Raw genomic sequence first — 26,983 nt, forward strand, 5'->3', positions numbered from 1 at the left:
TAGTTCATTTCCCACAAAATATATATTGAATAGCATGATTGCATTTGTTCATTGCAATGTTCTTCTCTCCCTTTCTGCACCCCCTTTGTCCTCCCTGAGAAGCAGAACAAGAGAAAGAACTGAACCTCAAATGAGCAAAAATGCTCCCCAAATCCAAAATATTTAAACACCACCACCACTACCAACAACATAAGTAACCCATGTTTTCATTTCCTGGATTGTTTAGGTTTTGAGACAAGATCTTGCTCAATGCAGTTCAGGCTGGCCTCAAACTTGCAATCTACCTGACTTAGCCTCTCAAGTACTGAAAATATAGGAGCAAACCACTGTATTCAGCTTTGTTGACTTTTGGGGGGATGGTATTACAATTTGAACTCATCCCTGCTGGATAGGCACTCAATCGCTTGAATCATATCTCTAGCCCATTGGTGAACTTTTTGGGCTAATGTGTTAATGCTATTGTTTTTTTTTTTTTTTAGAATAATTGCTCTGAATAGCATTGTTAATTTTTCAGGACATTTCCCCTGGGAATGGTGAGGAGGCAATCACAGATAGTATGAAGATTTTATGATCTCATAAACACACGTGCAGCTGTGGATTTCACTACTTAGACAATTGGCTTGCTAGGGGTCAATGATGGAACTGGAGTAGACAAAAGAGAGAGCTTATTTTTGAGATGGCCTTCGGGGTAGGGAAAAGAGAAGGTAGGGAGTATAGGATGGGGAGTGCAGCACAATCTTTTGTGTTAAAACAATCCATGGACTGAAAAAAAAATCCTGAGAACTACTGTGCTGCTGTAATTGCAGCCTTCTGGTCACCATTTATCTGAATGTGCAGATCCAATTTTGTGCTGGGAATTGGTAGGAAGTCTGGCCTCGAGGCATTCTCTCAGCTTCTGCAGATTGGATGTTGTTTTCTTCTGGCTGAGCATACTGGTCTGGACCCCACCGAGGAGAACTGGGCACAACCCCAGTTGCCTCCTTCATCCCTTTTTTCATGTATTCATTCAGTATTCATGGAGTGCCGGTTCTGTGAGAACCAACCCCCTTGTTAGGTGCTGGAGGGGATATTAAAAGGTACTCCACTTTCCAAATTGGATGATATATTTAGGTGACAACCAGGCAAGAGATCAAACTGCTTGTTGCTTAATGTTTATTGACTACCCAGAGAGTGAAGACTAATGCTGCCAACTAGTACACATCACAGGTCCCAATTTCCATGCTTAAATCATCAAGGATTCATTAAAGGGAGAAACAGAAGCAAAATATAACACAAAATTACTCTATCATAAGAGGTATGGCCTATTTTTTAAATTTAATTTAATTTTCCAGCAAAGGAAAGGCATTAGTGTTGGGTCTACCTTTCTTGGACTTCCAAGAGAGCTGTCCAAGTGCTACGTGCTGAAAAGGAAGCTCGGTGTGGCAGGAGTTTCTTCTTTCCAGCAGTTAAGACAATCAGAAAGCTGCTATCATGGGAAGGAGGAGGAACAAGTCCAGGAGCTGAGTGTTCATTTCAGGACAGCTCAGCTAGAGGGAATCTGGGTGAGAAGCTATAAATGTCTGGGCAGGTAGACACCTGGCATTAAGGTCAACAGGTTTGAGGATAATGGGGGTTACTTTAGGATTTAACACTATGTAATTCAGTTCCCATGAAGAAGACTTGACCAAAGGTTATTCTGGAAGTTCTAGAAGAAATCTGAAGTATTAAGGAGGTAGAATAATAAATAAAGAACCATATTTAAGAGAGAAGTGTAGATATGAGAACTGGAGTGCTGTGCCAAGAACAGGTCTGAATCCTAGTTCCAGACTATAACCAGGATGGGTCCTGGGTTTTACAGAAGGATTCTGAATGTGCACAAGCCTGGAAAGTGTAGTGGAGGATATGTGGACACTGGAGTGGTATAACCAAGAGTAGCCAAGGTCTACAGCGTGTGCTAAATGTCTTACCAGAGTCAAGACTGCTCTGTCCAAATGTGGTCCATGGCTCAGCCACGGACCACTTGTTAGGAATGCAGATTCACAGACCCCAATCCAGATATATCGAGTCAGAATCTCTCTGGGGAGAGGGGGAGAATGTGAGGTCCAGAAACTTGTGGGATTCCTAACCTGTTAAAATTTGAGAACTATTGATCTGGAAGGCAATGACGTGGGATGTGGTGACCAGAGCAGGAGAGAGTAGGTGGGCTTTGGGTGAGAACCAGGAGATGGAATATGGCATCGAGTACATTCTCTCACATCCTCCTCTTCTATTTGCGTGCCATTTGTTGTTGGTTTCTATTTGGATCTAGCTTTGGGAGAATTTGCATCCATATGTCTTGTTACTGGTTGTTTAAAATAGCAGTTAAGTGACTCCTTTCTCGTTTTATGATTTTAGCAAGGAACATCATCTAGCCCCAAATCTCTATCATATGTTCCCTTAGAAAGAGACTTCAAAGTCAGGCATGTTGGTACACATCTATGATCTCAGCTTTTTTGGAGGCAGAGATCGAAGGATTTTGAGTTGAGGCCCACCTGGGCAAAAAATGAAAAGCTCTAAAACCTCAAAAATAAATGAAGCATAGTTCGTGTATGTAATCCTAGCCATATGGAAAATAGAGACAGGAGGAGGCTGACCCAAGACAAAAGCAAGAGAAACTATCTGAAAAAACCTAGAGCAATAAGGGCAGGGAGTATGGCTTCAGTAGTAGAAATCCTGCCTGGCCAGCATGAGGGCCCCAGTTCAAATTCCAGCACTGAATAAAATAACATGAACTGAAATGAAAAAGGAGGCAGACCCGCAGTTCCACAGAATACAGAGGACATTGGATTGAGCTCTAACTCTTCTGCTTTGTAGGCATAGGACCTCAGAAATCTGTTGAAGTGTTCTGAACCCAGTCTACTCATCTGAAAAACCGAGGTAGGAATACTTATTTGAGACCTACAAGGTTTCAATCGAATATAGTAACTTATTAAAAATATCTTGGCCTCAAAAAATCTGGTGTCAACCAACATTTGGCACAATTCATATTGGAATCCAAGGAGCTATAGCTGGCACTGGTCTTCATGGCATTGGAAGGGGTGGTTATTTTCCCTGAAATGACATATCACTAACTTAGGGTGTTTTCTGCTCCACTCTGCAGGTGGGTGATCTTGGCTTGTGTGTGGCTGTGTGGGTTGGAGGATGTATTATGGGTGTGCTTTCTGCACAGGTGTGTTGAGAGCTTGCACCAGGTGTTTAGGATGTGGGAGTAGGAAGAGGCTGAGGGTGTTATTTGATGGTGACATGTGACATATTGTGAAAGGAGTTTCCAAGCAGGAAATCATCAGCATTGAAGATCCTCAGTGGGGTAGCAGAAGTAGCTCAGCCCTCTCTCTAATTTACTAGTTACATCCAATAAGAATACAGTTGAGACAATGACATGAGACTCTAAAAAAAAGATTTAGGTGTTTGGTGTCTAAACAAAAAAAGAAACAGGGCTGGGAGTTTGGCCCAGTGGTCGAGTGCTTGCCTAGCATGCACAAAGACCTGGGTTTGATTCCTCAGTACCACATACATAGAAAAGAGCCGGGAGTTTGGCCTAGTGGTAGAGTGCTTGCCTAGCATGTATGAAGAAAGCCAGAAGTGGTGCTGAGGCTCAAGTGGTAGAACGCTAGCCTTGAGGAACCCAAGGACAGTGCTCAGGCCCAGGACTGGCAAAAAAGAAAAAAGAAAAAGAAAGAAAAATGAAGAAAGCCTGCAGGAGTTGACCAGTTTGCAGACACATTAGCACAAGTCTTAGTGGATGAGTTGGCAAGTGAAGCAAAAAGGTTTGAAACACTGATTAGGGTTCTCCACAGCTAATGATAAGATTTGGCCCTGTTTCTTTCCAGTCCTGGGGCTTGAATTCAGGGTTTGGGCACTGTCTCTGAGTTTCTTTGCCCAAGCTAACATTCTTCCATTTGAGCCACAACGCCACTTTTGGCCTTTTCTGTGCATGTGGTACTGAGGAATCGAACTCAGGGCTTCCTGAATGCACTCTACCATTCCCAGTCCTGGCCCTCTTCTTTACTTTGACTTTGGGTCTAATGTTCTCTGCTCTTCTCCTCTTTATTGTTTTCCTTCAAGACTTAACTCAGAGTTCAGCTTTGAGGTCATAGCTCATAGACCATAGTGCATAGGAGGCCAAGAAGTTTGTGTGGTTCTGGCTTTCCAGAAGTTGTTCTGATAGAATTCGGCCTAGAGTTCATGTGGGGAGAGGGCATTGAAGTCTTCGTGGAGCCCAGCTTCCTTCTTCTCCTACCCCAGGAGCCTTTCATGGAAGGTTGAAGTAGAACACAATTCCAATTAGAGTAGCCCAACAGAACTTCCCTTGATGATGGAAATTTTCCACAAAGCTGCTCTGCCAAACATCGTAGCCACAAGTCACAGCTGGCTACTGAGCACCTGAGATATGACTGAGAAAATGAAAGTCCAAGGTTACTTGATATGGATTAATTTAAATCTAAATAGACACATGGGACCAGTGGCTACTCTACCAGACATAGCACCCTTAAACAAGCATCCTTCTATTTCTCTTTTCCTTGGCAGCACTGAGGTTTGAACTCAGGGCCTCATGTTTGTTAGGGAGGTGCTCTACTACTTGAGGTTCACTGCGTTAGTCATTATTATTATCATCATTGTTATTTATTATTATTATTTACCTAGAGTGGCCTGAATCATGATCCTCCTAATTATACCTTCCTCATAGCTGGTCTTGTTTATGGAAATAGAGTATCAGAAACAATTTGCTTCAAAGTTGGCCTCAAACCATAATCTAACTGATCTGCCCCTCCTGACTAGCTAGGATAACGAGTATGAGCTCGCACCTCCCATTTCTTACACAGAATCTGCTTCTAAATGATAAACTCTCAATTCTGATAAACTCTCAATTCTGAATGTATACACCTTAATAGTACAACATTGTACATTGTAGATTACCTGGCTAGCTGGCCCTTTTCAAGGGATGGAGCCCACATATTCTTGGAACCTCCAGATTCTTGCTTGTCATTCTGCCCCTTATGCTCCTAGAAGCCCAAATCCCAGAGCTAACTGGGGGTGTTACCACCTTTTGGCTGGTCTAGTCTGGGCTGCATCCACCATGTCCAACGGTGTCCCAAACAACCCATCGAGGTGGCCAGTGGGCAACTAAGTCTTAAGAGACCACAACTTTCTTCAGACATAGGTAGAGTCAGAACCCAGGCTGCTGGGATCACAACATCCCTCCTTTTCCTCACCTCAGGACGCTTGCTTATTCCTCCTCTCTTCTCCCTGACTTTCTTCTTCTGGGACAAGCAGCTCCTCTTCCCTTCTCCTGCTCTCCCCTTCCCCCATGCCACTCTCTTCCAGCCTATTACCTGATGCAAATGAGAAAGGAGTAACCAGACTGCTACCCCTCCATCCAAGTGCTATAATGCTCAGAAGAAATGAAAGAAAGCTATTTATTTTCCATTTCTCGGTTTTTCTTTTTTCATTTAATTACTGGTATCACAACAGGATTTTGTTTCTATTGCTTTTCATTGCAAATGTCTAGTATTTCATCAACATTATGAGTTAAATAGGCTTTGTGGACTAGCCTAAAACCCCAATCATCATTTATAACAGACAGGACTTCTCAGAAAATGGGTTTGGAATTCTAACGAAGTGACTCACAAATGAGGTTTTAGAATAGAAAGCTGGAGGAGACTTTGCATCCTTCTACCTTCTAGGCAATTTTGCCTCTGGATGAACTTGCTATCCGCCCCCCCCCCATCTGTCATTTGTAAGCTAGATTCCCCAAATTTGATACTCTAGGACCCTATGAGGAAAGCTGGCTTCAATTTCCTGTTCTCAGTACCTGGATTGCTGCTGGTACAACACTACTAAATGTCCCTTTGTGTGTCCCTTTTACGCTTGTACAAAATCCAGAGACATGTGAAGAGACCTTTAGAGTTATTTTAATTATTAGTCAGTCATGAGGCTTGAACTCAAGGCTTGGATGCTTCCCTGAACTCTTTTTGCTCAAGACTAGCTCTCTACCATTTTGACCCATAGCTCTATTTCTTGTTTTCTAGTGGAGATAATTGGAGATAAGACTTTCCTCCCCACACTGGCTTCAAACTGTGATCCTTAGATTTCAGCCTCCTGAACAGCTAGGATTATAGGCATGAGCCTCCAGGCCCTGGTGTCCATCCGGGCAACATTTCCTGAGGCTCTCTGCTTGGGCACTAAATCAGATCTGGGCAAGCATGTGTGTGTGTGTGTGTGTGTGTGTGTGTGTGTGTGTGTGTGTGTGTACTTCTGAAGCTGAGTGGCTGCTAAACATGGGTGTGGAGTTGACACTTTTGATTGACATCAGCGACTCTACCCCATAATCACCCCATTCCACTCATTCGTGAAGCATCAAGATACTGCGTGGTTACCAAGAAAACTAGGAAAAGCACCTGGACACCAATTACCTCATCCCCAAAGCTTGTGGGCATCTTCTCTTGGAGAGATGAAGAGAGTTCAAGCAGTTGCCCAGGGGTGTGGGAAACCTCACGTTGCCACCAAATCCTGGTTAGTAGCTCTGTGCCAACATCTTCCTGCATCTTAGTCTGGTCATCTCATGCTGCCCCCAGTTCCTGGCATCCAGGGAGCTTTTCCTCTGTAGGAAGTAGAAATTCTATTCCATCTGAAGGAGTAGAGAGACCTCCGGCCCAGAGAAAGGGTTGAAATTCAGCTACTTGTCTAGCATGACTGAGGTAGCAGAAGCGTGTAATTAAAAAAAAAATTACTAGCCTAGTTTCATTCCCTCCTGGGATTTTGAGCATTTACCAATCCCAGGCCAGAACTGTGTTGAGTTAGCTCATGACAAGCTGAGCTGTCTTTGATTGTTCTCTGAATGGCCTTGGAGGCCATTCCTCAATTTCTGGGGTCCTCTATTCTGAGGGTCTGTGGTGTGTGTGTGTGTGTGTGTGTGTGTGTGTGTGTGTGTGTGTGTGTAGAACTGGAGATGAGTAAGAGAGACCTAAGAGCTGAAAGTTCTCCAAAAGAACACAAAGCTGCTGGGTGCTGATGGCTCACGCCTATAATCCTAGCTACTCAGGAGGCTGAGATCTGAAGATCAGAGGTTCAAAGCCAGCCCAGGCACAAAAGTCCTAATTAACCACCAAAAAACCAGAACTGTGGCTCAAGTGGTAAAGCATTACCCTTGAGCTGAAGAGCTCAGGGACAGAGCCCAGAGTTCAAGCCCCACGGTGGGGGGCAGGGGAGAACACAAAGCATTGATGTAAATTCATGATTTGGGGAGTTGGTGCTAAGGGATGGGGGCAAACAAAATGCCATTGACAACTTGCAGAGGAGGAAACAGGGTTATTGGCTGGCAAGGATGACATTTGACTGAAACATTTCAATCATTTCCTCAAGTAGAATGTATTGAGCTGCTAGCCTTCTAGGCATTAGATAGAAGAGATGCCATCCTTGCCTCATGGAGCTTGTATTCTTGTCTAAAACTAACTACCATGCAGGAATGTGCCTGGGGCTTCTCTATCCTGGCTGTGCATGAGTTCATAGAAGCCCAAATGTGCTGTGAGGTTCATGCTGTATCTGTTTAAGGGATGAGGCAATGAATACTAACAGAGATTGAATGAGTCACAGAAGAATACCCACTCCATGATTTAGGAAGTCCAACTGTCATCTGAGTTGGGACAGATGAAAGGGGCAGGAGCCTTCTCTGGCATTCTGGGTATAAGATTAGATTCTCAGCCATGGCTATGTGAGACTCCATAAAGTAAGGAGATGAGGTCATTCTCTGAGAACCAGAATAGAATGGCATCTCCAGGCTGGTCCTCTGTTCCTAATGTTTCAGATGGTCTGTGGCATGTGTATCATTGGAGACAAGGTTGAGAGAGTTTATTTATTTATTTATTTTTTGCGGGGGTGAGTGGATGAATGGAATGGAGAAGAGATTCTGATGAGTGTGGACAAGGTCTGAGCAAGTGTCTGCAATGTCTGTTCTTAAGTTGCCAGTAGTACCTCTGGGCACAGAATATGGAATAACTCCTGGAAAACAGGTTTTCCTTAAAGTGTAGTACAAAATAGGAAACCCTGTTTCATTGAGCTTGAATTTCCCTTTTCATATCCAGAAGTAAAATATATAATTACATTCAAATGTAGGCACTTGCTTATGGTTTTTCTTCTTCTAAAACTCATGTTTAAATTTGATGATGGTATAGGGAGGTAGGGCCTTTAAGAGACAATTAGATGGTTAAGAGTGACTAATACTTTTTTCTTAGGAAAGTTGATTAGTTACCAAAAGCTGGGCATAATGGCACATTTCTCTAATCTAAAAGGCTGAGTTTTAGGCCAGCCTGAGCAACGCAATAAGACTCTCTCTTAAAAAACAAACAATTCCCTGATGACAACAAAGTCAATAAAAACAAGGGCCAGGAGTTCTGGTTTTCATCTGTAATCCTAGCTACTTGGGAGGTAGAAATTGGAAGAGTTGCAGCTCAAGGCTAGCCTGGGCCAAAAGTTATTGAGACCCCCCAGATGAATGAATCAGCCAGTTGGTAGTACATATTTATAATCCTAGCTTTGTGGGAGACAGTTTGCCTAGCCTGGCCTAGGCAAAAAACATGAAATGCTAAAAAGAAAAAAGAAAATACAAATGAATAAAAGGATTAAAAAATCTGAAAAACAAAAACAAAACAACAACAACAACAAACATGAAATGCTGTCTGAAAGGCAACCTAAAACAAAGAAGGATAGCTCAAGCAATGGACCATGAACCCTTGAGTTCAAACCCCAGAACTGTCAAACAACAACAACAAAAAAGGTGGACTGTCAAAAACTGAGGCTTCCTCTTAGTTATCCAGTGTCAAGTATCCTGTAATACAGACAAAAAAGACTAAGACTGACGTCTGATAACTGTATGAGTTTTTTTTTTTGGCCTATAATTCTTAAGGATAACCATCAATTTAATTTTGTTAATAATCAAATCTATTTTATCATCATTAGTCCATAAAATTAGTTTTCAAATAGATGTAGATAGTCCATGACCAGCCTCTTTAAGATTTTTTTCTTTTCCAATCATATCCTAATTATTCTTGTGAAAAAAGCCAATTGGACACAATTTATTAATTCACTAATTATTCATGACTTTGGATTCAGAACGATAGTGAGATTTTTCTTCTTTTTTGTTTTAAAACTGGATTTCCATCTCTAAAGGTGATAAGGAGGGAGAAAGCAATCAATGAGCAGCTGTCTTACTTTCACAAGAGGAATTCCTCTGCCTTCCTGGGTTGGAGCTGTGAATAATTCAGCGTGGGTCCAGGCTCCTGTTTCCCTTCTTGAGGTTGAGCTTATTAAAATTGCATTGGCAAAAGGACACTGGTGAGGAAATAGCAGGCATCCTCCATATCAGTTGTCAGAACCTCCATCATCATCCCTTGTCTCTTAGTAACCTCAGCTCCTTTTGGGACCCTGAATTGCTATTGGCTAGGAATGACCAATGGGTGAATGAAAGATGGGAGGGAAGAGCTGCAAAGGTCTCCTTTGAAAGTGTAGTTCCCCTCCACCCCCTGGGGCAAGCCTGGAAATGGAATGCTGTCTCTATGCTTACTTCTGATCAACACAGTCATCATTGTTGGCCTCATCATTAAGTATTTATGGTTTCTGAGTGAAAGGTAAGTGCCAAACAGATGGGGTCCCCATTTTAGAAGCTTTCCAAGACAATCTAATTCATCCCATCTAGCAGGATGGAGTCTCTAGAGGAAGATTCTAAAGAATCAATTGATTACAGGCAGTACTGATTGTTTGTTTTGGGGAGATCAGATTTTATTGCATTATTAGGGATTCTGTGAAAACACTTTTGAAAAATATTATAGTTCATTTGAAGCATTTCCCTTCTCATGGGTCAGCATATAAGATTTCTAAGGCCAGGTACAATTTAGTTTGGGAAACAAAAATAGTAGAGCCAAGTAAAATTTAAAATGCCCTAGACTCTGGCTGTGTTACCCTAAGAGCTGGCAGGGAGATCGAAATCTAAAAGTAAATTCAGTTGATTATGTAAAGAAGGGAGGGAATTTGGGATAGATACCATCTTCAAGGCCAACTCTGAGTAGCAAGCATTTGGCCATGGTTGAAATCCTTCATATCTCTGCTTTCAGTCCTTCTGTGTAAACTCTGGACCTCACGTCTGGTCTATGGAGCAGAAAAACATCTCTTGTCTTTAACATTGCCCCTCCTCTTACATTACTTTTTCTTTTCTATCAGCTTATTTCTCCTGATTACCAAGATTAAATATGTTTGTTATAGAAAAATGATCAAACTGACTGAAATGTGGCATGCATGCACAGAGGTGGTGTAACTGCATAATGAACAGTTACAGCAAAATGAATACCAGGAAGCTGTCATGGGGGTATTGAGGCTAAGGGTGTGATGAATGGAGAGAGGAATCATGTCTGGATACAGGCATAATACTCAAGATATGCACATGAAACTGGAACTAGAAAACTTGAGTGGATGGGGGGAGGGATAGGTGGGAGGCAGAGGAGAATGAGGAAAGAGGTGACACTGATCAATGTATTGTGCACATAAATGGCTATCTTGAATTGAAGCCCTTTTTACAACTGTTTAAAGATAATTACCAAAACCAACCAAACAAATAGGAAAAAGTCACCTAACTTGTTACCCCCAGTAGATAAATTACAGTTGCGGAATGTATCCTTTGCATTTTTAATGTAATATAAATAATTCATACATAATAAATACTTCACATATAATTTTGTACTCTGAATTTTCTTTATTATCATAGAATCAACATTTTCCCTCTGTCATTGAAACTGTTTATAAGAATAACTTTAATGGCTGCATGATGTTCTACCATATGGATACACATGATTTATTTAACCTTTGCTCTAAAGCTAGATGTTTACATTTACCAGTTCTGAACATCCATAATAATGTTGTAGTGATAATCCTAGGGAATAAATCTTTGATCAAATTTCTGATAATTTGTTTAGGAAAAAGGTCAAATATAGAAACTATTGGCTCAAAAGATATAAACATATTTTTTTTTAAAGATTCATGACAGATAATGCCAAATTTCTAGAGAAGCTGAGCTAATTTAGTCCTATTTAGTTTTACTGGCATTAAAATTTCTTTTTCAATCTATGCTAATGTGAAGGATAGATAGTGACTCATTTTTGTAGTTTTGGTTTCTATGGGCATGAGAAGACTTGAATTTAAGAAGTGGTTATTATCCTTGCGTGTTTCTCCTCTTGAGGTTCCTGACCTCATGTCCTTTGTGTTCTTTTCTTTCTTGCCATCTTTTGCCATCTCTGGGTACATCAAGCTAGCTTTTAGTAGATGAGTCTTATGGCTAGAAGCTCCCTCTTACATTTCCCTCTGATTTTTTTCTTTCTTTTTTTTTTAAAAATATTTTATTGTGTAGAGGGGTACAGTTACATTTGTAAAGCAGCAAGTACACTGTTACTCCCTTCCCATGCTTTTCTCCCCCCACCTCCTCCTAAGTTGTAAAGTTCATTTCCAACATATTGTCTTGTGAATATTGCTATTACACTGGTCCACCTTTTGCCCTTTGTCTCATCGTGATTCTTTTCTTTTCTTTACTCCTTTTGCCATTCTCTCAGGCCCAATGAAGTTGATAATACCTGGAGTTCAGAAAATAACTGAAATGGGTTGAAATGCTTGGAATTATTGTGACTTTTGAGGTTGCTTATTATGTCCCAGAAACTCCCAAAAGAGTCACATTTTGTCTTGTTTACATTTAGAACAGAGCTGGACATACTGCAGGCAAGGAATTTGCAGCCTATTTGTTGAATGAATGAGAAAGGCTCTTTGAGCATTTTGTTTCTTTGCTGTGATTTGGGTGCTCTGGCTCAGAATCCCATCACTAAGAGCAAGGAAAGAACGACAGGTTTGCCAAGCAAGTTTGAAATGAATCTACATTTTGCAATTTGTGCAAAAATATAATTAGATTCCTTCTCCAGCAGTAATCCATTAATGTAATCAATGATTGCAGTTATTCGGTATGTAACCTTACGAAAAATTGCAGGTGCCTGGTAAAAATAAACACTTGCTTAGTAAAATAATTTTACACTCACTACTCGCCATTGCTGGATTAGCTTTTTCGGTTTGACATGGTATCTCCTCTTCTATGCCTCATCTGCAGACGCCAGGCCTGCTCCCTAGAGCTGGGGCCCACTGCTCAGATGCCAGCTTGCAGGGAGTAGGAGAGCTTTAGCCATTACAGTGGCATGGCCTCACCGCCAGGCAGTTCTCTTCTGGCTAGCTGCCTGGTGCTTCAATAACCTGAAGCAGCATTGCTTTTTCCATGCATCTTAACTCTTAGTTAAAGCAGAAGTGAAAATATGAATTAGGTCATGTATACCAAGGGGCCCAACTCTCTTATTTCTGCCATCTATCACTTCAATTCTTCTTTCCTCTGCCAGAAGGCTTTCTTTAGCTCAATAGTATTCACAGACCTCCAGTTATTCTGCCACAAACATCAGGAAGACCCATTCCCCACTATCAGGGGCTTGCTCCTGACTACAGGGCCCCTGGGGAGCCTCCAATTCAGCTCTAGACTCAGGGAGTAATGACGAAGGCATCCTGGCTCAGCTGGGGACGCTAGAAGAGACTATCTGAGCACAGATGTGAACTGCCTGCCCTGATAGCCCCAGGGGAATAGATGATGTCAGTTCCCAGAGTTGGAAAAAAATTCTTCTGTGACTTGGAACAGATGGAGGGGAAGTAGATTGATTTGTATTGGGTCATTGTGAAAGAATCTGAAAGATTGGATCTCAATCTTTCATCCTTCTCTCTCCCAGGATGTTCGAGGGGTCATTTATTGTTTACATTTTGATTACTGCTGCATGTGTCTTTCTTAAGCCAAGGGACATAGCTGGCACACAACAGGCAGGAGAGACAATGAATAAACATGTTAAACTCTGAGAGTGGAGTTAGGTGTAGATTAGCTTAGAGCTCAATGGCATGACCCAAGGACTCCCTGAAGTCAGATTTTATATTTCTATCACCTGGGAAAATCTTTTTCTGAGGATAAATTTTCTCCATTTTTAAATATTACCTTGGAAACCTTTCTCCAAGTCCTACGCTGCTGGAGATTTCCCTCTACTTTGGACTGGTCCTTCTTCAAGGTGCTTGTGTTTCTTAGCAAGGACAGATGTTAAGGATTGGCGTGGGTCTGTTTCAGCTTCCAGGACTCCCATGGCTGTGTGGTGTGTCAGGGAAGAAAGAATCTTGGGGCTGGAGCACAGGCATTTCTAGGGACATGACAGTTGGAAAGCGCTGAGAATTTGACTTGTATCTTTTGCTAATCATCACAATGTGAAGAGCTCTGGGCATCCCCACAAAGAGTTACCTTGCTCTTGTGTAAAACTGGCAACTTCTAGCTTAACGTTTTTGACTTCATTGTGCACAAGTTCTCCAGATTCTATGTGTGAGTTAAAGTTGGATAACTGCTGGCCTAGGGCATGGAATGCTGATTTTACACCCAATTCCCCCTTGGAGCCATGATCCTCTGTGATATTCCTCAAGGTTGTTTGGCCCAGATGACAGGGAGAGAAGGCAGTTTTTCTCATTTTCCAGGCTGTTACTTGCTTCTCTGTAGTTATGTTTAAAGACTGTGATAGGCATTGCAGGGTACGCAATCCGAATAAGATTCTAACTCTTTCCTATGTTGTTTCATTTGTTGTATACATTTGTATATAAAGTACTTCAATAAAGGATACTGTGGGATAAGTAAAAGGCCATAAAAGATGGGGAGAAGAGGAGATCACTTGCCTAAGGTGAGAATGCCCCAGGGACCGTTGGATAGGAGGTTGATTCAAATTGTGTGAGTCTTGAAGAACTGACTATCAATCTCTAGGCCTCTATAGAAAACAAACACTTAAGCAACCAGCTTGAGCAAAGATATGGAGATGAGAAGGCTGGAGGGCTGTCTGAGTGCAGGGGTGGGAGGAGTAGAGAGTTGGGGAAAAGGATTGGAGCGGTGTCCTCTGTAGCTAGAATAGAGGATGCAAGAGGCCTTACCATGGGAGAAAAAGTCCAAAGCAGTCATAAAATTTAGGCAATCAGGATTTTGTTTACCCAAGGCAGTTAGGCGATCTTTTTTGGCAGGAGCAGATCATATCACATCCTCTGATCCAGAGCTGGGCTCAGATATGTGATCATCTTATTTCCTCACACTTTGCTAACCAAATTCCTTTCCCCTGTGGTGTTCCACATACCCCATGCCCTCAGAATAGTCTCTGCCATCTGCCTTCTTCTTGGTGACAGAGAAGAAAGACCAAGAGGGGAAACAGTTTTTTTCAGGGCTGCATTGTCTGTGCTGATGTGGGAGGTGAGGAATCGAACTCAGTGGGTGCCACAAAGGCAGTGATATTTGGCCTTTAAAGATACGATGTGATCGCTGGCAGCAGGCACATATTCAAATGCGTTGGCACCCCCTAAACACATGCCACCCAATTCTGAGGCTGGGTAAGGAAAAGTCTGATGATGGAGGTTTTTATTTGTAATATTAATTACTCAATATGCCTTAGAATGTTCTAGAAGGTTAACATTAAGAGTGGCTTTTCTGGCAAGCGGACTCCCATCTGCACATCTTAGTCACTGATTTTCACAAAGCTGATAATAACTGCTTCAAATTTCAGAATCATTAAATAAGGGCTTTTTGATTTACTGCAATATGAAATGTTATTACATCAGTAATAATGTCATGGTTGGTGCAAGATGCTTGGTGGAAGCTTGATTTCCAAGTTGTGCTGCATTGGACACAGTAGGTGAGGAAAAGTCATTGGTGGTTCTAATTCCATTTTGAACTTCAGTTTCCAGTAAAGTACAGTCAGCTGTAAATTATGGCATGTACTCTAAACTCATATGTAGACAGAACAGAATTTATAACTACTAATAAAAGCATTCATCTTTAAGCTATTAATTTAATCATGGAATTTTATGGCTAGAAGTGACATTTGAGATAATCTAATCTAACTTTATCATTTTATTGATAAGGCCCTGAGAATGTTAAGGAACTTGAGAAACTGCAAAAGCATTTTTGTGGAGGCATCCACTGTCTAAGAATATAAAAAGTACACTTGTTACAAAAACAACAAAAACCCCCGTGCTGCCAGTGGTTAATTCCAAAACAGTGAATTCTCTCTCTCTGTATTTCTGTATCCAGTTTGAGGAGGTAGTATGCTTCTGGCCATTCCTTCCCAATTATTGACTGAGCCCTGGGAAATGTGTTGACGTTTTTCAGGCGTTGGGATGCAGTGATGTGGGTGGGTGTGGTCCTTGCCCCTGAGATTTTCAGAGTCCCCTCCAGCCTAAGAACACTTTTCTCCTGGCTTTGGATCAGTCTTAGCTGTCCAAGCTCAGCTTTTCCAGATGTATATGTGTGATATTCCTTAAGCTGGTCCACTGTTCTCCTTAGGGAGCTTCCTAATGAGTGCAAGAGAAGTTTCTTCTTCTACACTCTATTTTTAGATCTTAGGTTTCTAGATGACCAATATTGGGTCTAGGCAAGAGAACCAGATTAGAACTACTACTGTGATCCTTGAAATTGTTCTGAGATGGAACTCAGAAAATGGCCCCACCTAGAGCTCATTGTGTATATTGAGTCGTGCAGGGCAAATTGGGTCTTAGTCTCAGGAAGACTTTGGGGTTGAGTGGGAGAGGGAGTAGGATGGTTCCACTGTATCACTTCCACTAAGCCATTTCACAGAGGTCAAGTGAAGAGAAGCAGAGAAAGGGAAAGAGAGAGGAGGGAGCAGGCATTCCCAGAGCCCTGGAGAATGGCACGGCCTTTGCTCCTGACACAGAAGATGCTCTTGGGAGCTGGGGCACTGGCCCGACTTCCCAGTGGAAGAAGAAGATGTCAGCAGAGACCAACCAATTGCCTGTGGCCACTGTTGTCTCTTACATACATGAACTGGACACAGCCATATCATGGGCAAGGAGCTGGGGTAAAATAATTCAGCCAAGAAAGGCACAGAAAGAAAGTGTTCAGAAATGTCTTGAGAAACTAGGCAGGGCGGCACACGACTGTGAGCCCAGCGTCTCAGGAAGCAGAGGTAGGAACATCTTGAGTTCACAACTAGCTCAGGCAAAGATAGTGAAACACAACCTGTAGAACGAAAAACAAAATAAAATCAAAAGGTCTGGGGGAGAGAGTGTTTTTCAAGTAGTGACTTGAGCTCCTGGGTTCAATTCCCAGTGCCACAAGGGGGAAAAAAAATAAAAAGAATGACTTGAGAGTGAGAGGTCAGTAGGAAACTATGAAATGAAGTAGAAAATATAGGTTAATATTTATTAAAAGGCAAATGAATAAGATAGACAAAATAGAAACTTCCTGAATATGGTGGAAGAGAAAGCACAAAGATTCAAAGCCCAACCAATTGATGGCTGAATGGCATAAACAGATTGCAAAGAGAAATTAAAGCCAGGTGCCTGTGATGCATGTTTGTAATCCTAGCTATTCAGGAAGCCGAGATCCAAGGATCACAGTTCAAAACGAGCCCAGACAGGAAAGTCTGTGAGACTCTTATTTCAATTACTAACCAAAAAGCTGGCAGTGGAGCTATGGCTCAGGCGGCAGGGCACTAGCATTGAGTAAAAAAGCTGAGTTCAAGCTTGAGGATTAACATAAGAGAGACAGAGAGAGACAGTGAGGGGAAAATTTATAATTTTAACAGACATGAAAAGCATTCAGTTTTGCCAACGAATCAAATACACAAATTAGTAGCTATATTAATAGTGTATCTTTTTTCCTTAGCAAAATTAGAGAATGTCCATTCATTTTAGTAGATTGGTGGTAGATTAAATTGATAGAACCTTTCTTGAAATCAGTTTGGCCATGTTTATTTAGGCCAAAGTTGTCCCTAGCCTTTGAGCAAATAATTTCATTTAAAGGCTTGTATCCTAAGGAAACAATCTGAAATGCAATGGAAGTTTTGTATTCAAATTATTCAACAATAAAGATTGGTAATGATCTTAATACTGAAAAATGAGGGTAATAGTTAAGCAAATTATGGTTTGGTTATAGAGTCGAGTTATTCTGTAGCCATTAAATGGTAGACTTTTGCTGAGTTCTTAGGCATGAGGAAATGCCTACATATTGAATATTAATTGAAAAAGGAAGAATGCACAATTATATAGACATATCATAGATTGTCCTTGTAACTGAAATGTGATATATATGCACACATATATGTGTATATTGATATATATGTATATATGCAAATACATGGAAGATGGTTGCGCAAAAATTAATCACCATGTTATCTTGATTATCACTGGGTGGCATGATTATGAGTGATTTTTTCTTTTTAATATTGTTTTTGTATTTATTTCTATAAGCATGTGTGATTCATCAGTGCAAAACACAATACTATACCTAATTTTAAAATTAAGGACAGGAGTTGGTAACTGGGGCACAGTCAGAGCAGAAGTGGGGGACAAGGTGATTCTGAGAGGCTCACACTGGGACATGAGTTAGCAGATCACATCAATCTCCCCAAGCTTGGAGCCCAGGGAATGGGGCAGGGGTGGATAGGAGTTAGGTCTTAACTGATGCCCAAACAATAGATCTGAGTTCTCATTGCAAAGGTGGCAGCTCAGTGGTTGTCAGTGTTAGCTTGAGTGAGAATAGATACCCCATGGGCCTGAGAGGAAAGAGGCTATTAGGGATACCTGGGTGACATTTTCTGGGCTCACCTGACCCAATCTGGCATGTTATTTTTTCCATATATTTTTAATTGTAATTAATAGAAGGGTTACATTATATTCACCAGATAGAAGGTGTATTACTTACAAATATTGATACCCTTTCTCATGTCAGGGTCCCCATTTCCCTCCCCTTCGCCCCCACCCCACTCATCTTGATTTGCCCTCTTCCCTATCCAATTTCAAATAACCAATTAAGCCCATATAAAATATATCAGATAACAAGGTGAAATATTGTAACAATATGAGATAACCAAGGGGCAGCAAAAGAGATGAGAGATAACATAGTACATTAAGGACAACAATCACTCATTATATGGCTTTTGTTTCTATATCCTGGAGGTCCTTTCATTTAGTGTCATTCTATATGGCCTTATGTATCTAGGTTTTGTTCTATTGTAAATCTCTGCTAGGAGAGCCCAAGGTTTCTGCAGATTATGACAAATGAGGGAAACCATTGAGCCTATGTACCTTTGAGTCTGGCTTACTTCACTCAATATGACTTTTTCTAAGTCTTCCCATTTCCTTACGAATGGGGGGGGTGTTGTTCTTTCTGACAGCAGCATAGAATTCCATTGTGTATAAATACCACATCTTGTTGATCCACTCATCAACTGAGGGGCATCTGGGTTGGTTCCATATCTTTGCTATGGTAAATAGTGCTGCAATGAACATCGTGCTAGTGGATTTAGTATGTCCTTGTTTCTGGACATTTGGATAAATGCCAAGTAGTGGAATTGCTGGATCATAGGGGAGCTCTATGTTTAGTCTTTTGAGGAACTGCCATACTGCTTTCCATAGTGGTTGAATGAGTTTGCACTCCCACCAACAGTGTAGTAGTGATCCCCCCTGGCCGCATCCCCTCCAGCATCTGTTGTTATTAGATTTCTTGATCCTGGCCATTCTAACTGGAGTGAGGTGAAATCTCAAAGTTGTTTAGATTTGCATTTCTTTTATGGCCAGAGATGTCGAGCATTTCTTCATGTGTCTATAGGCCATTTTTATTTCTTCTTCAGAGAAGACGCTCTTTAAGTCTTTGGCCCATCTTTTAATGGGATGGATATTTCTTTGGAGATTGGTTTTGGAGTGATTCAAATTTTTGAGCTGTTGATATATTTTAGATATGAGGCCTTTGTCTGTTGTATGGTTAGTGAAGATCTTCTCTCATTCTGCAGGCTCTCTAGTTAATTTGCTACCTATGTCCTTTGCCATACAGAAGCTCTGCAGTTTAATGCAGTCCCACTTATCTAGCCTTTCTCTGATTTGTTGTGTTTCTTGGTCCAATTTGGCATGTTATTAAAGAAATCTTTATGATGCATCTTGATTATGTACCCCTTGCACTCAAAGATTCTCCATACCTTAGGGCAAATATCTTTACTATTGAACTATGAGGGCTGCAATGGACTTGGTAGAGAGGGGCAACCTGGGAAGATCAGGGGCCCAGAAGAGCATCTCTGGGACAGCAGTCACCCCCCATGAGCAGTGGAAATAGGTGAACTGCAGCAGGCTGCAGCACAGATGCAGGTCCCGTCTGGGCTAGCCTTGAGACTCACCTGACCTAGTCACTGGGTCAGCCCAAGTCCGTGATCTCTTACACAGACTCCTTGCAATGGGTGTCTGCAGGAGTGTGTTAGGGATGCTGTCTGTAGTCGAGGAGAGGTCCCCTGTGACCCAGCAATCCCACTCCTTGGCATTTACCCAAAAGTCCAGAAATAAGGACATACTAAAGCCACTAGCACAACGATGTTCACTACAGCACTACTTACTATAGCAAAGATATGGAACCAACCCAGATGTCCTTCAGTAGATGATTGGATCAAGAAGATGTGGTATTTATACACAATGGAATTTTATGTTGTCCTCAGAAAGAATGACATCGCCCCATTTGTAAGGAAATGGAAAGACATGGGAAAAATCACATTAAGTAAAGTAAGCCAGACTCAAAGGAACATAGGCTCAATAGTTTCCCTCATTTGTCATAATCAGTAGATACCTTGGGCTCTTCTAGCAGAGGATTACAATTGTACAGGATGAGATTAAATGAAAGGAACTCTAGGATTGGAAACAAGAGCTTTATCTTGTGTGATTGTTGTTCTTAATGGACTATGTTATTTCCCTTCTACTTTGTTGCCTTTTGAGTAATCTCATACTGTTACTGTATCTGACTTTATTACCTGATATATTGTTTATATATTTATTTGTTTATTTGAAATAGGAAAGGGAAGAGGGGAAGACAAGATGATTGGGAGGGGGTGGAGGAAGGGAAATGGGGATAAAAACTATGAGAAGGGGTATCAATGTGTGAGAAGTAATGCACCTACTATCTGACGAATGTAACCGTAACCCCTCTATATATTACCTTGATAATAAAAAATAAAATAAAAAAAAGAATGACACTAATTGGACCCCTTGGGAGGGAATAGCCAATGTCCACATTTTTAGACTTATTAACAACACAACTAAGTCTCTAGGAATCTGAGCTAGCCAGCTGCATGGGAGTTAGCATCAGGTAACACGTTAGCAAGGTATCAGGATTCCCTCCTTTCTCTGCTCATCAGAGCAGGGACCTTCATATATTTTATAATCATTGCAACCGAGAGCCTGTAGGAACCGTGAACTTGTGAGGAAGCGTGTGTGTGTGTGTGTGTGTGTGTGTGTGTGTGTGTGTGTGTGTGTGTGTGTGTGTGTTATCTGACCCAAATAGTCTGACTTACCTCCCGGGCCCGGAGGCTGAGCAGATGAAGTATTTTTCTGCACGTGTGCATGTGTGTACATGCGTATGGGTGAATGGCATAGTCTTTGGTTAGACCATGCTCCCCATGCCTGGGAGGTTACATAGATTGACCCGGAAGCAGACGTGGAGCTGGAGCTTTGCATACGGGATGTTTCTTGAGGATTACCTGGGGGACATAGGTCTGGACTGAGGGAACCATGGAGGGGCCGCTGAGTTGTACAGGGAGTTTGGAAGCTGGGAGAGCCCCCCAGAGTTTCCTGTCATTTCTGCAGGCTGCTGCTTGGAAAGGTGTCACCTGGGGTGAAGTTCCCAGGGCTTCTAGAGGTGACATGGCTTATTGCCTTATTGACTGATAATTTTAATAGGTACTTTTATTTTACTTTTATTAATATCAATTAGTTGTGCAAGGGGGTTCTATTTCAATACTTATGTGTGTGTGTATGCACATGTGCATATGTGTATATGCAAGGTACTGTGATCTACTTGAGCTATTGTGATCCTCTGTTAGGGCTATGAAAGTCATATACTAATTATTACTGTCCCAGTATTTCTAGACAGTGCATCTTGATCCGAGTTATCCTCTTCATTGTTCTTTTTCCTTCCCAGACCAGTCTCATGCAGTTTCCTTGTTCTGTGTTTACATCACACATGGAGTATTTAACTGTAATCTCCCTTCTCCCTCTTCATTCATCACCTCCTGTTACTAATACCCCCTCCCACCAAGATGTGTTCCAGCTTCCGGGTATGTGTGTATATGTGTATGATGAAGTATTTAAAGTACATGTGAATTGCTCAAGTGGGTTTCATAATGGTATCTCCCCTGGCCATATACTTTAGTCAGAATGGTCATGCATACACCACACACACACACACACACACACACACACACACACACACACACACACACACACACACACCTGTTATGTATCAAAAGAATACCTAGCAGCAACTAGACTTAACAGTGTTGGAATCAAAAGCTTAACAAGGCTCAAGGTACTAAACTATTAGGCTATAAAGCCAGAAGACCTTCTCCTGTTTTCTCAAAGCAAAAAGTTAACAGTTTTCTATGTGGGAAATGAAAACAAGCATTTTGTGATTACAAGTTTTACCCTTTTTTAGTTCTTTTAATGATGATTTATTATTTATTCTTTTCAGTTTTTTATTTCTTTCAATGATAACTCATTAGTGAAAATAATGAAGATTTCTTTTAATGACAATTAATGTCTTTTTAAATATTTTTTATTGTAATTAATAGAAGGGTTACATTATATTCACCAGATAGAAGGTGTATTAACATTGATACCCTTTCTCATGTCTTGGTCCCCATTTCTCTTAACCCCACCCCCACCTCTCATCTTGTTAATGTGAGTCTTTTTTAAATTAAAAATTTTTTTGAAATGAAGTCTCACAATGTAGTCCAAATTGGCCTCATATTCTTAATCTTTTGTCTCTGTCTGCTGAGAAGTGGAATTATTACATGTGTGCTACCTTGCCTGCTGTAAATTTTGCTTTCAAGAATATTTTGGGACAAGATATTCTAATATTGATTAATCAATTTAATTGCATTTTTTTGTTGTTTTTTTTTTGGTGTTTTGTTTTGTTCTGTTTTTTGCCTGTCATGGAGCTTGAACTCTGGGCCTGGGTGCTGTCCCTGAGCTCTTCTGCTCAAGGCTAATGCTCTACCACTTGAACTACAGCACCATTTCCTTGAGTTGCATTTTCACCTTCCAAAGTTAGTAGGTATCTGTAGGTTTTGTTCTATTCTCTGGAAACAGGATGCTGGCAAGGCCTTGCCTGCAGACTTTTTGCCTAGTGGTAAAGGCCACCGAAGCCCTTCCCATGTTTTGTCCGTTACTTATCATTGTTATTTTTTTTTGCCAATCCTGAGGCTTGAACTCAGGGCCTGAGCACTGTCCTTGGACTTTCTCAAGGCTAGAGCTCTGCCACTGGAGCCACAACACCACTTCTGGCTTTTTCTATGTATGTGGTACGGAGGAATCAAACTCAGGTCTTCGTGCATGCCAGGCAAGTACTCTACCACTAGGCCAAACTCCCAGCCCCTAGTTATTGTTTTTTAAGATTATCTTTTAGTTGTTCTGCAAAGAGTTTTAATTTACTACGCTAGTTTGTAGGTGATTATGATCCATATCACTGCTCCTATCATTCTCACACCTGTACATGCAATCCCCTTTTGATCCAAAGAAGGTGTGGGTTTTTCCTGGCCCATCCTGTCTCAGTCATCAACACTGCATATGAATTAGAATTTATCTAGTTCTTCAGTGTCTGAGGAGGCTCCAGCAAGATTTGGAGGCACCAGATGACAGGAATTTTCTACTAGGCCTTTTTAGGTAATACTGGTATTTGAATTCAGAGCCTTACACTTGCTGGGTAGATGCTCTACCACCTCCAGTCCCTTTTGCTTTTAGGTTATTTTTAACTATTTATTTATATTTTTCCAGTCCTGGGCTTAAGCTCAGGGCCTGATCACTGTCCTATATGGTCTTATGTATCTAGCTTTTGTTCTATTGTAAATCTCTGCTAGGAGAGCCCAAGGTTTCACTGTCCTTGGCCTTTCTCAAGGCTAGAGCTCTACCACTTGAGCCTCAGCACCACGTCCGGCTTTTTTCTAGGTATGTGGTACTTCGGAATCTAACCCGGGTCTTCATGCATGCTAGTCAAGCACTCTACCACTAGGCCAAACTCCCGGTCCTAGAGTTTTGTGATTTATTTTTCCTGTTAAGATAGGCCTCAGGCTTAAATCTTTCTTTTCTTTTTCCCTCCATTCCTGGGGTTTGAACTCAGAGTCTGAGCATTGTCCTTTGGCTTTCTCAAGGCTAGAGCTTTACCACTTGAGTCACAACACTACTTCCAGATTTTTCTATGATTGTGGTACTGAGGAATTGAACTGGTCTTTGTGCATGCTGGGCAAGCACTCTACCACTAGTCCACTCTCCTGTCCCAGGCTTAAATCTTTCTGATCTTTGCCTCCCAAGTAGCTGAATTTATAGGCAAATGTCATGATGCTTGGCCTTTATCACAGCAAATAGCTTTGTTTTGTTTCCAGCCAGAAACACATGAGCTATAGAACTAGTTTAATATTTCCTATAGTCATACTAAAAAAGTAAAAAAAAAAAACCCATGATATTCAATTCAATTATGTATTTTACTTAATCTAGTATGTTCAGAATATCATTGATTCAACAGCCAATCAATGCAAATTATTCTAAAGAGATAATAATTTGGTACTGTGCCTTCACAATCTGGTATTTCATAGTTTATATGCATCTGAATTTGGTTGTTAAATTTTCGTCAGAAATACTTGATTTGTATTTCATTCATGAAAGTTACCATTGAAATTGTGGATTCTCATAGTCACGTTGTTTTAAACATATTTAAAAGTTTTATATCCAATAACTATATTGGCTATCAAAAAAGAAATCAGTTTTGTTTAATATTCATATCTATATTAATAAAACTGGCTTATCTCTTTTAGACTTGATTTGACTTTGAAGTTGATTAAAAAGTAGCACTGCTAAAATAAAGTCATGCTTAGAGGAAAAAAGAATCTATACTGCTTGCAGTTTCAAATTTAAATGTAAGTTTAATTAAAATTTAAAGATTGACTCTTTCAATCACAGTAGACATTATTCAACTACTCAATAGCCACTTGGGACTTCTTCAGAATCTTTTAAAGTACCGTTGAAGTGAAAAGAACACAGTATAAACAGAGTAGTATTTTATAGGGATTTGCTCTCAGCATTTCTTTTTAAAATTAATTTATTTTATTGTTATTATAGAGGTGATGTACGGAGGGATTGCAATTACATGAGTCAGGTAATGAGTACATTTCCTTCTGTACAGTGTCTTCTGTTCCCTCATTCTCTCCCAGTCCCTCTGCCCATCTCCACCCTCCAGATGTATAGTTCAATTCACAGTGCCCAGTGACTTGTGCTCTGTACTTTTCCATCCTTTTCCTCTTGAGTTCTGTACCCTTCCCCCAAACTTCCTGAAGATATACATGTGAAGATACCATCCATAAGGAAAAGAAGACAGAATCATTGAAAAGTAAAACTTAAAAAAAAAAGGTCTTTTAAAAAATCATATTAGGGCCGGGAGTTTGGCCTAGTGGTAACGTGCTTGCCTAACATGCACTAAGACCTGGGTATGATTCCTCGGTACCACATACATGGAAAAAAGCTGGAAATGGTGCTGAGGCTCAAGTGGTAGAGCTCTGGCCTTGAGAAAGTCCAAGGACAGTACTCAGGCCCTGAGCGCAAGCCCAGGACTGGCAAGAAATAAAAATCATATTAAGTGAAAAAATCATATTACGTGAAGTAAGCCAGGCTCAAAGAAACATAGGCTCAATGGTTTCCTCATTTTTCATAATCAGTTGAAACCTTGGGCTCTCCTAGCAGAGATTTACAATAGAACAAAAGCTAGATACATAAGACCATATAGGATGACGCTAAATGTAAGGACCTCCTGGATATAGCAACAAAAGCCAAATAATGAGTGACTGTTGTCCTTAATGTACTATGTTATCTCTCATCTTTTTTGCTGTCCCTTGGTTATCTCATATTGTTACAATATTTCACCTTGTTATTTGATATATTTTATATATGCTTAATTGGCTATTTGAAAGCAGATAGGGAAGGGGAAAACAAGATGAGGGGCGGGGGTTGGGGGAGGAAAATGGGGACCAAGACATGAGAAAGGGTATCAATATTTGTGAAATAATACACCTTCTATCTGGTCAATATAATGTAACCCTTCTGTTAATTACAATAAAAATATATGAAAACAAGTTAAATTATTTTAAGATTTATTTTATATTTTCTTAGGTTTATTGTAAAAGTGATGTGCAGAGGGGTTATAGCTGCATACATCAGGTTGAGCACGTTTTGTTTTTGACGTGTCACTTCTTCATTTTCTTACAGTTTTTATCCTCTCAACCCCCTCTCCCCCACTAAGCTGTGGTGTATTTTCAACACAGGGTTTCGTGACTTAGTTTGTCCTTTGTTTCCACATCTCGGAGTTTGTTTCAGTATGCATACTTTTTTTCAGTATGGTTATTCTTTTTTTGTTGTTTTGTTTTTCAAATATTTTTATTGTAATAGAAAGGTTACATGATATCTGCCAGATAGAAGGTGCATTAATTCATTTACATTGATACCCTTTCTCATGTCTTGGTCCCCATTTCCCTCCCCCACACCCCCACCCCTCATCTTGTTTCCCCCCCTTCCCTATCCAATTTCAAATACCCAAATACAAATATATCCGATATATCAGGTAACAAAGGGAGATACTGTAACAATATGAGATAACCAAGGGACAGCAAAAGAGATGAGAGATAACATAGTACCTTAAGGACAACAGTCATTCACTGTATGGCTTATGTGTCTATATCCTAGAGATCCTTTCATTTAGCGTCATCAGTATGCATATTTTATGCAAATAATATGAAGAGGTGCTTAGGGATTTCACCTTTGTGTTTTTTCCTAAGAGTATCCTCTTGTGGTCTCATTTCGTGAGACTATCTAGAATCCTGTATAATTTGTCATATCCCCATCAGCATTTCTTTATTTGGATGTGTGTGTGTGTGTGTGTGTGTATGATAGAGAGACACACACATCCATATACAGAGACAGAGAGACAAAGATAGAGAAAGAGTCGGAGAGACAGAGACAGAAACCAAAACAGAGAAAGAGACCAATAGATAGACTTCCTTTTATCTCAAGTTGTAACTGTTTTTTTTTTGTCTTCTATTACAGTTGATTATATTGCCTGCCTTAGGCTTGCTAGGCAGGCATGTTACGAGTTTAGCTGTTACCCCAGCTCTTGGGGATTGCTTCTTCCCTTCTTTTCTCCCTCTCTCCCTCCCTCTTTCCTCCCTTTCCTCTCTCTTTTTTGCCTTCCTGCCTTCCTGTATTTGAAAAAAGGATTGTGCATTTATTCCCCAGGTGGCCTGGACAGCTGGTTTCCTACAGAGGTGGGATGCACTACTGCATTTAGCTTCTATTAGTTGATTTAGGTCTCACGAACAGTTCCCTCTCCCCGCCCCCCAAGACAGGTCTTGAATCATCATCATCTTCTCAATCTAAGCCTCCTGTGGTCTGGATTGGAAGGATAAGCCACAGAGCCCTTGCTTGCCTTTCTGCCATTGCTTTTTACTCTACTCTCCCAGTCTTCTCACTTCTTCTCCTTTTCCTTTCCTTTCTGGCTTTCTTCATGAATTAGCAACAAAGTCTGTATTTTGTAAGTTTTACAAAAAAAAAACATTTTCTTTGTTTTTTTTTTTATACCAAGGAGCTCAAGCATTAGGAAAAAATGGGGCAGTGTAGACTTTTTATTCAGTGTAAAATGAAATTTGAACAAAGTTAACCAAGTAAATGCATGTGACCGGGATTGATTTCCTATGCTGGCTGATGAAGGAGAAGACATACCGTGCTCCTGAATCTATGGAGGTCAGCGGGGAGTCTGGGGTATGGCTGAGGGCTGCTGGTGTGATCACTTGTTTTGTCCTCTGAA

The 26,983-nt window shown here is 40.8% G+C and overlaps 1 protein-coding gene across 1 annotated transcript in view; it reads left to right on the forward strand.

Annotated features, from left to right (window-relative positions):
• Tmem178b (transmembrane protein 178B) overlaps positions 1 to 26,983 on the forward strand; it is a 367,696-nt gene that overhangs the window by 131,856 nt on the left and 208,857 nt on the right. The window lies entirely within an intron of this gene.

This window comes from Megascapheus bottae, chromosome 5, assembly GCF_031878675.1.
Source record: "Megascapheus bottae isolate mThoBot1 chromosome 5, mThoBot2.hap1, whole genome shotgun sequence".
In the NCBI taxonomy this organism is placed as follows: domain Eukaryota; kingdom Metazoa; phylum Chordata; class Mammalia; order Rodentia; family Geomyidae; genus Megascapheus; species Megascapheus bottae.